Source organism: Salmo trutta, chromosome 19 (assembly GCF_901001165.1).
Source record: "Salmo trutta chromosome 19, fSalTru1.1, whole genome shotgun sequence".
Classification (NCBI taxonomy): Eukaryota; Metazoa; Chordata; class Actinopteri; order Salmoniformes; family Salmonidae; genus Salmo; species Salmo trutta.
This window is the reverse complement of record NC_042975.1, coordinates 25,975,501-25,990,095: the sequence shown is the minus strand read 5'-3', so window position 1 is coordinate 25,990,095 and position 14,595 is coordinate 25,975,501. Positions and strand designations below refer to the sequence as shown.

The 14,595-nt window shown below is 42.6% G+C and overlaps 1 protein-coding gene across 3 annotated transcripts in view; it reads left to right on the top strand.

Annotated features, from left to right (window-relative positions):
- LOC115154230 (G protein-activated inward rectifier potassium channel 2-like) overlaps positions 1–14,595 on the top strand; it is an 83,306-nt gene that overhangs the window by 29,585 nt on the left and 39,126 nt on the right. The window contains exon 2 of one of the 3 annotated variants that reach the window (XM_029700242.1): positions 13,092–13,260. The exons of the other annotated variants lie outside the window; for them this stretch is intronic. The gene's annotated coding sequence lies outside the window, so the exon portion shown is untranslated. The remainder of the gene's footprint in view (positions 1–13,091; positions 13,261–14,595) is intronic. 3 annotated transcript variants of the gene reach the window in all.

Genomic DNA, 14,595 nt, shown 5'->3' with positions numbered 1-14,595 from the left:
CCTCGGGAACCGGCCCCGACCCCCGTGATCTTCGTGAAGAGGAGGTGAAGAAAGAGGGGGCCGGAGAGCGGGCTGCCTTCTGAGAATTCGAAGGCGATCGAATAAACCCCCGCTTCCCTCAATTCTGCTAGCAAACGTGCAATCTTTGGACAATAAAATCGACAAGTTACGTGGAAGATTAAACTACCAACGGGACATTAAAAACTGTAACATCTTATGCTTCACGGAGTCGTAGCTGAACAACAACAATATCAACATACAGCTGGCTAGTTATACGATGTACCGGCAGGATAGAATGGCGGCATCTGGTAAGACAAGGGACGGTGGACTATGTACTTTTATAAATAACAGCTGGTGCACTATATCTAAGGAAGTCTCAAGCTATTGCTCACTTGAGGTAGAGTATATTATGATAAGCTGTAGACGACACTACCTACCGAGAGAGTTCTCATCTGTATTCTTCGTAGCTGTTTACATACCACCTCAGTCAGAGGTTGGCACTAAGATATCATTGAATGAGCTGTATTCCACCATAAGCAAACAAGAAAACGCTCACCCAGAGGCGGCGCTCCTAGTAGCCGGGGACTTTAATGCAGGGAAACGTGACTAATAACATTTGATTTGATTTGATTTGAACATGGTAACCACATTCTGGGCAAGTTCTGTTTGATATTAATAAGGGAATGGTCTCTTGGAAATTTCCTTGCACATCACTGGAACATTCCTTTGAACATTTTAGGTAATGAGACTCCTAAGGGAATGTTCTCTAATGTTGTGGTAATGTTTGTTGTTAGCTGAGAAGCAGCAGATATTGGTCATCTTGGAGGGCAATGAAGCATTGGGTGGAGATGCTGTTTTTATCTAATAAAGGAATTTAAGGTTTCTTCTGGATCTGGATAAATTATTCAGTCATTACACACGCACACACACACACACGTTAAATAACTCCCCAATGCATAGTGTGATGACATCATCCCTCTTCAGCTCCTCTTCAATGGAAACCAATCAAGTCAGCGTGCCCCAACCTCATTGGCCTCCTAACGATAGGAACATAATTACAAAAGCCTTTACGTAAGCCCCTCTTTAGAGAAATAGAGAAAGGAGGCTAACAGTGAATTGACAGATCTGAGCTGAGCTCAGGAAAGACAACGGTGGCAGGGAAGAAAGAGTAGAGGGTTTTGACTCAGCATTAATTTCAAGCTTCACAAAGAAAGAGAGTGACAGATGGAGAGAAGTAAGGAGGGCGCAGGAGAGTGATGACGGAAATGTATTGGGCTCATGTGATGGCCCGCTAAACGGCTATCGAGGAGGGAGAGACAGAGGGAGCTAATGAATTACATCAACACATTTTTACACATCTGCTGCTGTGCTGTGGTTATATTTTCCCTCCATTTAATTAGGATACTGAGGCTTTCCCCATAACTCCACTACTGAGAATATAGGCCTACATTGCTGGTTCATAATGAAACTATTCTACAGTTAATGCGGATACAAAATAATTATGACGATGTAGGTACTCTACTGTAGGTGAGAGTTTACCAACACTGGCATAGCTGGTAGATTGGAGTAAATGTTGCATGATGTTATGTAAGGCTATATTTTTCAGCACTATCTACAGAATTTGATTTTTTTCTTCGTCACTCGGTGCCGACTCTAGCATGCTTTAACCTTTAACTGCTCTGCTATTTTTGGTTCAGTCTCTGATGCTCGTTGTTGTGTTTTTATCAAGGCTTTGATTACAATTTCAAACTCAAAGTAGACAGGCCTCGGCACTAAACCCTCAGCCCTTGAATGACGTTTTACATCATCACATCCGAGTGTACCTTAAATGTCCCTTTCCCAACCGAGGGAGAGTGATGATCAGAGACGGTTGGTGGAAATCTTGAAATTGAGCTTAAAAACAACCAACCTAAAGCTATTAATGTACCTAGTAAGCTAGTGAATCTGGCTAGCACTTCTGTCAGGTAACTAGCTATAGTTACCCACAGCTGGCTAGCTAGTTTTATAGTTTGGTCATTTATTCCAATAAATTGAAGACTTCCAAAAAATATATTTATGAATGTAGCTATGTTTTATAGGCTCATCACTACGAGACTAAGCCAATTTGCCAACGCTAAAATCAATGCCTATACAGATTTTTTAGCAAGTCCACTTCATACTTTAAATGTTTTTTTGTTTTTTTTTACATGTGTTTACAATTTGCCTTAAATTCTTGGTCATAAAATCAAATCAAATTCTATTTGTCACAACCTTACTGTGAAATGCTTACTTACAAGCCCTTAACCAACAATGCAGTTCAAGAAATGGAGTTAATAAAATATTTACTAAATAAACTAAAGTAAAAAAAATATAATCAATCAAAAAGTAACACAATAAATTTACAAAACAATAACAAGGCTATATACAGGGGGCACCGATACCGAGTCAATGTGCAGGGGTACAGGTTAGTTGAGATAATTTGTAAAGTGACTATGCATAGATAATTAACAGCAAGTAGCAGCAGCGTAAAAACAAAGGGGGGGGGGGTTAATGTAAATAGTCAGTGTGGCCATTTGATTAGTTTAGTTGTTCAGCAGTCTTATGGCTTGGGGGTAGAAGCTGTTAAGGAGCCTTTTGGTCCCAGACTTGGCGCTATGGTACCGCTTGCCGTGAGGTAGCAGAGAGAACAGTCTATGACTAGGGTGGTTTTAGTCTTTGACAATTTTTAGGGCCTTCTTCTGACACCGCCTGATATAGAGGTCCTGGATGGCAGGAAGCTTGGTCCCAGTGATGTACTGGGCCGCACGCACTACCCTCTGTAGTGCCTTGCAGTCGGAGACCGAGCAGTTGCCATACCAGGTGGTGATGCAGCCAGGCAGGATGCTCTCGATAGTGCAGCTATGGAACTTTTTGAAGATTTGAGGACCCATGCCAAATCTTTTCAGTGTCCTGAGGGGGAATAGGTGTTGTCGTGCCCTCTTCACGACTGCCTTGGTGTGTTTGGACCATGATAGTTTGTTGGTGATGTGGACACCAAGGAACTTGAAGCTCTCAACCTGCTCCACTGCAGCCCCGTCGATGAGAATGGGGGCGTGCTCGACCCTCCTTTTCCTGTAGTCCACGATCATCTCCTTTGTCTTGATCACTTTGAGGGAGAGGATGTTATCCTGGCACCAAACTACCTATTCTCTGATCTCCTCCCTATAGGCTGTCTCATCGTTGTCAGTGATCAGGCCTACCACTGTTGTGTCGTCGATAAACTTAATGATGGTGTTGGAGTTGTGTTTGGCCATGCAGTCATGGGTGAACAGGGAGTACAGAAGGATCTAAGCATGCACCCTCCACCATCTGGCAGTCCGACAGACGAATCTGGGTTAGGTGGATGCCAAGAGACGCTACCTGCCCCAATGCATAGTGCCATGTGTAAAGTTTGGTGGAGGAGGAATAATGGTCTGGGGCTGTTTTTCATGGTTCGGGCTAGGCCGCTTAGTTCCAGTGAAGGGAAATCTTAACGCCACAGCATGCAATGACATTCTAGAAGATACTATGCTTCCAACTTTGTGGCAACAGTTTGTGGCCCCGTTCAACTGTTTCCCCTTCCTGTTTCAGGCTGACAATTCCCCTGTGCACAAAGCAAAGTCCATACAGAAATGGTTTGTCAAGATCGGTGTGGAAGAACTTGACTGGCCTGCACAGAGCCCTGACTCCAACCCCATCGAACACATTTGGGATGAATTGGAATGGAGGCTGCGAGCAAGGCCTAATCGCCCAACATCAGTGCCCGACCACACTAATTCACTTGTGGTTGAATTAGTGAGTCCCCGCAGCAACGTCTAGTGGAAAGCTTTACCAGAAGAGTGGAGGCTGTTATAGCAGCAAAGGGGGGACCAACTCCATATTAATGGCCATGATTTTGGAATGAGATGTTCGACGAGCAGGTGTCCACATACCTTTGGTCATGTAGTGTATCATACTAAATTGATTTCTCAGATTTACGTAAAGAATAATACGAAATGCTCTGAGATCAGGTTTGTATTGAAAAACTTGGGAAACAATCTACACTGAACAAAGATATAAATGCAAAATGCAACAATTTTAATGAGTTACAGTTCATAGAAGGAATTCAGTCAATTGAAATTAATTCATTAAGCCTAATATATGGATTTCACATGACTGGGAATACAGATATGCATCTGTTGGTCACAGATACCTTATAAAAAAGGTAGGGACATGGATCAGAAAACCAGTCTGTTTCTGGTGTGCCACTATTTGTCTCATGCAGTGCGACACATCTCCTTGGCATAGAGTTGATCAGGCTGTTGATTGTGGCCTCATCAGTGGCTGTGCGAAGTTGCTGGACATTGGCGGGAACTGGAACACGCTGTTGTACACGTCGATCCAGAGCATCCCAAACATACTCAATGGGTGACATGTCTGGTGAGTATGCAGGCCATGGAAGAACTGAGACATTTTCAGATTCCAGGAATTGTGTGCAGGTCCTTGCTACATGGGGCCGTGCATTATCATGCTGAAACATGAGGTGTCGAAGGCGGATGAATGACACGATAATGGGCCTCAGGAGCTCGTCACTGTATCTTGGTGCATTCAAATTGCCATCGATAAAATGCAATTGTGTGCATTGTCCATAGTTTATGCCTGCCCACCATAACCTCACCCCCACCATGGGGCATTCTGTTCACAACATTGACATCAGCAAACAGCTTTCCCACACAACACCATACACACTGTCTGCCATCTGCCCGGTACAGATGAAACCGTGATTCTTCCATGAAGAGCACACTTCTTCAGCGTGCCAGTGGCCATCGAAGGTGAGCATTTGCCCACTGCAGTTAGTTACGAAGCTGAAAGTCAGTCAGGTTAAGACCCTGGTGAGGATGACGAGTATGCAGATGAGCTTCCTTGAGATGGTTTCTGACAGTTTGTGCAGAAATTCTTCGGTTGTGCAAACCCACAGTTTCATCAGCTGTCCGGGTGGCTAGTCTCAGACGATCCCACAGGTGAAGAAGCTGGATGTGGATGTCCTGGGCTGGTGTGGTTACACGTGGTCTGCAGTTGTGAGGCCGGTTGGACGTACTGCCAAATTCTTTCAAATTACGTTTGAGGCCGCTTATGGTAGAGACATGAACATTCAATTCTCTGGCAACAGCTCTGGTAGACATTCCTGCGGTCTGCATGCCAATTGCACGCTCAAAGACATCTGTGGCATTGTGTTGTGTGACAAAACTGTACATTTTAGAGTGGCCTTTTATTGTCCCCAGCACAAGGTGCACCTTTGTAATGATCATGCTGTTTAATCAGCTTCTTGATATGCCACACCTGTCAGGTGGATGGATTATCTTGGTAAAGGAGAAATGCTCACTAACAGGGATGAAAACAAATTTGTGCACAAAATGTGAGAGGAATATGTTTTTTGTGCAGATGGAACATTTCTGGGATCTTTAATTTCAGCTCATGAAACATGGGACCAACACTTTACATGTTGCGTTTATATTTTTGTTCAGTGTACAAAAGAACATTGAAAAGTTTGTATGGTGGTTTTTGACCTCACAGAATCTAACACAAAACAGCCACAACACATGGGGACTAAAGATAAAGAACATGTTTTCTTAAACTTTTTTCCGTCGTTTGCAGTGCAGCACAGCAGCCGAGGATAGACTCAAAATGGCAGATTATTGCTCGTGATCCTTAGATTGACGATTGAAAAAGTGTACACCTGATATAGGATATATTGGGTTTCTGAATCCTTCACATCTGAAGTCTTTGCTACATGTAAATTGGATTTAGTCAAGAAAGTTTTCTAAGTTAGTTGGCCTTCAGAAGACCTAGGGAAACTCTAAGACAAATCATTACTTTCAGTCTCAAAGTTTTCTTAAATTTATTCTCTAATATTATTTATTTTTAAGTGGATTTCCACTTAAAACTGTGTTTATGCAGTGCATTCAGAAAGTATTCACACGACTTGACTTTTTCCACATTTTGTTACGTTACAGCCTTATTCTAAAATGACGAAGCGAAAACAGTTTTTTTTTTACATTTTAGCTAATTTATATGTATATATACACAAAAAAAAGATTTTGAGCTCAGGTGCATCCTGTTTCCATTGATCATCCTTGAGATGTTTCTACAACTTGATTTGAGTCCACCAGTTGTAAATTCAATTGATTGGACATGATTTGGAAAGGCACAGACCTGTCTATATAAGGTCCCACAGTTGACAGTGCATGTCAGAGCAAAAACCAAGCCATGAGTCCAAAGGAATTGTCCGTAGAGCTCTGAGACAGGATTGTGTCCAGGCACAGATCTGATTTCTACAGCATTGAAGGTCCCCTAGAACACAGTGGCCTCCATCATTCTTAAATGGAAGAACTTGGAACCGCCAAGACTCTTCCTAGAGCTGGCCGCCCGGCCAAACTGAGCAATCGAGAGAGAAGGGCCTTGGTCAGGGAGGTAACCAAAAACCCCATGGTCACTCTGACAGAGCTCCAGAGTTCCTCTGTGGAGATGGGAGAACCTTCCAGAAGGACAACCATCCCTGAGGCACTCCACCAATCAGGCCTTTATGGTAGAGTTGCCAGACGGAAGCCACTCCCCAGTAAAAGGCACATAACGGTCCGCTTGGAGTTTGCCAAAAGGCAGCTAAAGGACTCTCAGACCATGAGAAACAAGATTCTCTGGTCTGATGAAACCAAGATTCAACTCTTTGGCCTGAATGCCAAGCGTCACGTCGGGAGGAAACCTGGCACCATCCCTACGGTGAAGCATGTTGGTGGCAGCATCCTGGTGTGGGGATGTTTTTCAGCAGCAGGGACTGGGAGACTCGCCAGGATCGAAGGAAATATGAATGGAGCAAAGTACAGAGAGATCCTTGATGAAAACCTGCTCCAGAGCGCTCAGGACCTCAGACTGGGGTGAAGGTTCACTTTCCAACAGGACAACAACCCAAGACAACACTGGAGTGGATTCAGGACAAGTCTCAGAGCCTGGACTTGAAGCCGATCGAACATCTCTGGAGAGACCTGAAAATAGCTGTGCCGCGACACTCCCCATCCAACCTGACAGAGAGGATCTGTAGAGAAGAATGAGAGAATCGAGGCTGTAATTGCTGCTAAAGCTGCTTCAAGAAAATACTGAGTAAGTGGTCTGAATACTTATGTAAATGTCATATTTTAGATTTTTATCTTTAAAAAATTAGCAAAAATGTCTAAAAACCTGTTTTTCCTTTGTCATTATGGGCTATTGTGTGTAGATTTTAGAATAAGTGTGTAAAGTAACAAAATGTGGACAAAGTGAAAGGGTCTGAATACTTTCCGAATGCACTGTATACTGCATACAGTTTACTTTAAGTCAGAGTGAGCACTGCAGAGGGAGGCCGTACCTGATTCAAGCAGGTTCAAATACGTTAAGAACTATTGCCTCATTTGCCTGTGTGCAGCTGAGCATGCATGGCATGACACCGATAAGGATTTATCTCTCTCTTTTGATGTCCCCCCACGCTTTCCCCACTAATCATTATGAATTGAATAGGCCATTGCCCAAGCCCTTCAAACAGGATTTTCTCTCGGCCTCACTCTCACAAGATCTACAGATTATTTTTTATTTTTTTATTAGTCACATTTTCATGATATACATGGAGTACGATAGCGCAACAAAATGCTGACTTGCAGGTTCACTTCGCTCAATGAATAAAAATAAATAAAAATGTAGCAACAATAGCATAGGCCATTGCCTATGGTAGTTGGGCAGTAGACTGTGGAGTAAAACTAAATAAATAGTAATTGTGCAGTAATATGAGTAGGAGTCCAGTAGCAGCGGTCATGGAGTGTGTGTGTGTGTGTGTGTGTGTGTGTGTGTGTGTGTGTGTGTGTGTGTGTGTGTGTGTGTGTGTGTGTGTGTGTGTGTGCGCGGGTGTGTGTGTGCATGTGAGCGGGAGTGTGTTTGTGTGTGTGTTCGAGCCCATGTGTGAGTGAGTGCATGTGTGCAGGGTTAGGGAGTAACTGAATGCATGTAATTACTTACATGTAATCAGTTACGTTACCTGCAAAAATATCAGATTACAGATACTTTTCAAAAACTAGATGATTACTTCTTGGATTCCTTGTGAAAAAATACATTATGACACCTTTCTGTTTTCAATTCAGTGTTGAAAAAAGACACAAGTTAAGTTTGTTTCACCTGAGCGAGTCTGACCACAAGTCAGAGAACACTATGATGACACTGTCACGTTCTGACCAGTAAAGGGGTTATCTGTTATTGTAGTTTGGTCAGGACGTGGCAGGGGGGTATTTGTTTTATATGGTTCGGGGTGTGTGTTTATGTAGAGGTGTGTTTGATTTATGTATTCCGGGGTTTTGGTCTATGTTCTATGTTAGTGTATTTCTATGTTCCGTCTAGTCATTCTATTTCTATGTTTAGGTAAGTGGGATTGGGGCCTTCAATTGGAGGCAGCTGTTTATCGTTGCCTCTGATTGAAGGTCCTATAATTAGGAGTGTGTTTGTTATGGGAATTGTGGGAGGTTGTTTGTGCATAGCTGTGTATAGCCTGCATTACTGTGTGTTGTTTTGTATTTTCAGTGTTCTTTATTAAAAGTTAAAATGAGCACTCAATCCACTGCGCCTTGGTCCACTTCCTACGACGACTGTTACAGACACACCAAATGTGTTTAATGGATCCATTGTGGCTTCTTTTAATGCCTAAGGGGAAAGTAATCTGATTGCATTACTGTGTTTGGGTAATCCAAAAGTTACGTTACTGTCTACAATTTTGGACAGGTAACTAGTAACTGTAATGGATTACATTTAGAAAGTAACCTACCCAACCCTGTGTGTGTGTTAAGGTGCAGAAAGTCTGTGCAAGAGACTGTTGTTGTGCCAGTGGTCAGTCCCAGTTCAAGAGTTCAGTAGTCTGAGAGCTTGTGCATAAAAACTATCTCTAAATCTGGAGGTCCGGGACCTGATGCTCTAGTACCGTCTGCCAGATGATGACGCAGTGAATAGGGGTGAGCGTGGTCCTTGATGTTGTTGCGGGCTATCCTCAAGCACCGCTTGGAGTAAATATTCTGTATGGTGGGGCAGGGTAGGGGAGTAACCTGTAATCTGATTACCAAAAAACTGAAACTCTAATCAGTTATATTACCAGAACAAATATTGTATTCAGATTACAGATACTTTTGAAAAACTAAATTACTTCTAGAATTACTTTTCAATTCAGAAAGGATGTTTGTAAAAAAAAAAAAGGTCCAGGTTTAAGTTTGTTCCACATGAGCGAGTCTGACCACAAGTCAGAGACCAGTATGATGACACACCAAGTATTTTTACTTCTGTACTTTACACCACTGTCCAAAGTTATGTTACTGACTACAATTTTGGACAGGTAACTGTAACTGTAACAGATTACATTTAGAAAGAAAACTACCCAACCCTGGTGGGGAACACGGCTCCAGTGATGTACTAGGCCATCTTCACCATCTGCTGAAGGGCCTTGCGGTTGTGAACAGAACAGTTTCGGTGCCAGGTTGTGAGGCAGCCGATCAGGAAGCTCTCTATGGTGATGCGGTAGAATTTGTAGAGATCCCAGGGGGGCATGCCAAATTTCTTCAGCCAACTGAGAAAGTAGAGGAGCTATTGTGCCTTCTTGACCAGGGTGGTGGTGTTGTCAGTCTATGTGAGGTTCTCGTGATGTGGACGCAGAGGAACCAGAAACTGCTGACTCGTTCCATTGCAGTCCCGTCAAAGTGGATCGGGGCGTGTCCTCTTTTCTGCTTCCTGAAGTCGACAATTAACTATTTTTTTGCTGACGTTGAAGGAGAGGTTGTTGTTTTGGCACCACACTGCCAGGTCTCTGACCTCCTCCCTGTAGGCTGACTTGTCGTTATCAGTGATCAGACCTACAGCCATGGTGTCGTCAGTGAGGTTGAGAGAGGTCTCATTTTTGAGAAACAATGTGCTTTAAATATGGCCCAGGAGGTATGCTCAGTGCTTACTGTGAAATGAATAGGGGAATGGAATAGGGGAACTTCAGTTGAAGTTGGAAGTTTACATACACTTAGGTTGGAGTCATTAAAACTCATTTTTCAACCACTCCACAAATTTCTTATTAACAAACTATAGTTTTGGCAAGTCGGGTAGGACATCTATTTTGTGCATGACACAGATAATTTTTCCAACAATTGTTTACGGACGATTATTTCACTTAGAATTCACTGTATCACAATTCCAGTGGGTCAGAGTTTACATACACTAAGTTGACTGTGCCTTTAAACAGCTTGGAAAATTCCAGAAAAAGATATCATGGCTTTAGAAGCTTCTGATAGGCTAATTGACATCATTTCAGTCAATTGGAGGTATACCTGTGGATGTATTTCAAGGCCTACGTTCAAACGCAGTGCCTCTTTGCTTGACATCATGGGAAAATCAAAAGAAATCAGCCAAGACCTCAGAAAAAAAATTGTAGACTTCCACAAGTCTGGTTCATCCTTGGGAGCAATTTCCAAATGCCTGAATGTACCACGTTCATCTGTACAAACAATAGTACGCAAGTATAAACACCATGGGACCACGCAGCCGTCATACCACTCAGGAAGGAGACGCGTTCTGTCTCCTAGAGATGAATGTACTTTGGTGAGAAAAGTGCAAATCAATCCCAGAACAACATCAAAGGACCTTGTGAAGATGCTGGAGGAAACAGGTACAAAAGTATCTATATCCACAGTAAAACGAGTCCTATATCGACATAACCTGAAAGGCCGCTCAGCAAGGAAGAAGCCACTGCTCCAAAACCTCCATAAAAAAGCCAGACTACGGTTTTCAACTGCACATGGGTACAAAGATCATACTTTTTGGAGAAATGTCCTCTGGTCTGATGAAACAAAAATAGAAGTGTTTGGCCATAATGACCATCGTTATGTTTGGAGGAAAAAGGGGGAGGCTAGCAAGCCGAAGAACACCATCCCAACCGTGAAGCATGGGGATGGCAGCATCATGTTGTGGGGGTGCCTTGCTACAGGAGGGACTGGTGCACTTCACAATATAGATGGCATCATGAGGTAGGAAAATTATGTGGATATATTGAAGCAACATCTCAAGACATCAGTCAGGAAGCAAAAGCTTGGTCGCAAATGGTTCTTCCAGATGAACAATGACCCCAAGCATACTTCCAAAGTTGTGGCAAATGGCTTAAAGACAACAAAGTCAAGGTATTAGAGTGGCCATCACAAAGCCCTGACCTCAATACCATAGAAGATTTGTGGGCAGAACTGAAAAAACTTGTGCGAGCAAGGAGGCCTACAAACCTGACTCGGTTGCACCAGCTCTGTCAGAAGGAGTGGGCCGAAATTCACCCAACTTATTGTGGGAAGCTTTTGGAAGGCTGCCCAAAACGTTTGACCCAAGTTAAACAATTTAAAGGCAATGCTACCAAATACTATTTGAGTGTATGTAAACTTCTGACCCACTGGGAATGTGATGAAAGTGATAAAAGCTCAAATAAATCATTCTCTCTTCTATTATTCTGACATTTCACATTCTTAAAATAAAGTGGTGATCCTAACTGACCTAAGACAAGGAATTTTTACTTGGATTAAATGTCAAGAATTGTGAAAAACTGAGTTTAAATGTATTTGGCTAAGGTGTATTTAAACTTCCGACTTCAACTGTATTTCATAGGTAATAGCCAATGTCATTGACTGGCAGTCCTGTTACAAATTCTTCTTCCCCACCTACAGACTAGCAGTGAGGTTAATGAGGTTCAGTGCAGGCAATGCCCACTGGGACTGTGTGTGGTGGTACAGGCCAGGCAATCAGACTAATATGTGATGTCTAGATTTGAACCAAACAGATGCTGTCTAACAGCATTCCCCCAGAGGCTTCAAGGTAATTACATTACACGTTCAATGTATAGTCTGGCTAGCCGATGACATAGTGTTGATGCTATGACATAGCATTTCACTGTAAGCTCTACACCTGTTGTATTCGGCGCATGTGACAAATACAATTTGATTTGATTTGAACTATAGGTCTACATACAATAATGGTTTGTCATTTTTCTATCCACTTTGTCAATGCATAGCAGCTAATATATATTATAATTCATCCTTGTGTCAAATGCATGTTATTATCACTATTTGAAAATCATAGCATGTCAATCAGAAATGAGAAGGTATAAGCAAAATGGGCTAACTGGTAATGTTGTTAAGCTTCATGACACCACACTTCTTCACTAAGAGGCAATCTGCTTTGGCTAAATCAGTTTTTGGACGAAATTCATGTTCCCATACATTTTTTAAGAATACACAGTAACTTATAAATGCCTCATGAGCTTATTTCAATTGTGTTACCCCATCGGAACCCAAAATATAAGCTCCTTTGTTTGTATACAATGTAACCATGTAAACAAACACTGTATTGCCTCAAACATGGTTAAAACTATAATTTGGTCTCATGGATGGTCAGTCTTTGTGTCTTTGAATTTGAGAATGGTTAAATTTCTCTTGCCCCATCACTCAGCTATTTACCAAATCACTGGCGGGGTAGACGCTTTGTTATTGTTTGAACTGCAGATTTCCCCTTTAAATAAGAACCTAATATGGCATGTGGCATTTGACAAGGCCTTAATTTACTTGATATCGATAATATCATCATCATTATTATATCACTTGCTATCTGTCATACACCATCAATGTGAGATGTGTCTTCTCTGTGTCTTCTCAGTGTCTCTCTGTCTCCCATCACCACCCTGTCTGTCACACACCAATTCCACCATTAAACCATCCTCACACTTCTCAGATTCTCTCTTTCTCTCGCCACTTTCCATTTATCATGCTCTCACTGGCCCTTTCATTCTCTATATCTTTTTTTCTCACACACAAATATGCATTGGCTCGTTCACTCACTCTTTAGCTGGTTTACTCTTTCTCTCTCACCCACCTCTCTTTTTGAGCCCATCATCTCCACAAACGAGGTTCCCGTCTCTTCCGCCAAGGTGTTTGTCACAGTATCCATCATCCCCCTGTTCCAGGCAGGGTAATGAGCTGGGCCTACAACTGTGTGAACTCAGACTCACCTTTCTCTCTCTCTCTCTCTCTTTCTCCCTGTAGCAGACAGACACACCACTGTCTCCCTCCTGAATGCCTGTCTGTCTGGGTTAGTCTCAGCCCACAGTGCTAGTGGCAAGTCTAGGGTGGACAGAGTTCTGGGACCAGGCTGAGGGTTGTTCCATGGGATAGGAGGTGAAGTCTCACTTCAGATGTGATTTCAGGGGAAAGGGTACGTGTGTGCATGTATGCGTGCTTACGTGCATGCTTGTTGTTCTGTTTTCATGGAGGCAAGGCTGTCAACGTTATTTCCTGCATGGTCCATTTACCTATATGGAGTTGTTGTTGTTGTCACGTCTGTTAGCAAAGCTACATGCTGAAGTATCCGTTCCAGTTTCGCAGCTGAAGCTATTCTCTATAATAACTCCAACACTGCCCACACAGATTAACAGACCTTGCAAATATAAATGCACTGCATGAATTATTGTACAAAAAGAAAAAATCATTAGGTAGCTGTCTTTACTCATGTTACTATCCCTGATTCAAAACCCCAGCAGTTCTTTTATTTGACCTCTTTTCAGTCGCTTTGTGTGGAGTAATGGCCTAGATCTAGAGGTTGCAGTAATTAATCCTCAATCCATGACTAAAGTCTATTGTGTGTTATTTAACATGACATTAATGGCAGAGAGTTGGCCGTAAAACATGGCTGGTGTCACCTTACCGCTCTCACATTAATCATTAGTTCAAGCTTTGGCTGCAACTGAGTCATGTAAGAAGAATTAAAGGCTTTTCAAATGTCACCATGGCTGCCACATTGCCACAGTCCCCTTTATACACAGACTGCAGGAATACTTTACTCTGGGAGGGGTGGAGAAGACATGGTTGGCATTGCACTGAATAACAAGATTTACAGACAGTACGTCAGCGAAAGCCCAGAGTGAAATTTTGGTCGTTGTTTTTTTACTTTGTGTTTTTTTAGCTGTCTTTCTTATCAATATTTGCTTCCAGACAGACAGGAAACCAAAAACACAACCCCTTATTGAAGTCAGTTCAAAACATCTTCACCATGCCCTGATAAGAGGAAAGTAATAAGAGAAAACGAACAGCTAAGTCTCCATTAATTATTTCACGGAAGTGAAGGAGAATCCAAGAGATCAAACTCTCCGTCACAAGGCAAATCCTGAACAAGTCAGATTTGAGTCTTGTCAAAAAGATGAGGACTCTTTAGTTTTCAGATAGAGTGAAAGGGGAGTGAAAGGGGAAGAGTTGATACGTTCGGGGTCTACAATTGCAGCCTGCCCGGTAAGTTCTTTCTCTGGCACCATGTGCAATGTGACGTGATGTTCGTATTGACAGACAGCGCGCCTTGAAACTCTCTTTTTCATTAGCCAGTTGTCAAGGGCCATCACTGTTACCCGGATGATGGTACAAGGTCCATGCCATGTAGTGTGCCCACAATCTCCACAAACGTCTCACGCGGACGCCTCCGAGTGGTCGGGTTGGCTGTTTGGAGTGTTTCATAATAATAATTATGTCCCCCCACTTCTAAAACCAAATTTGCACCCCT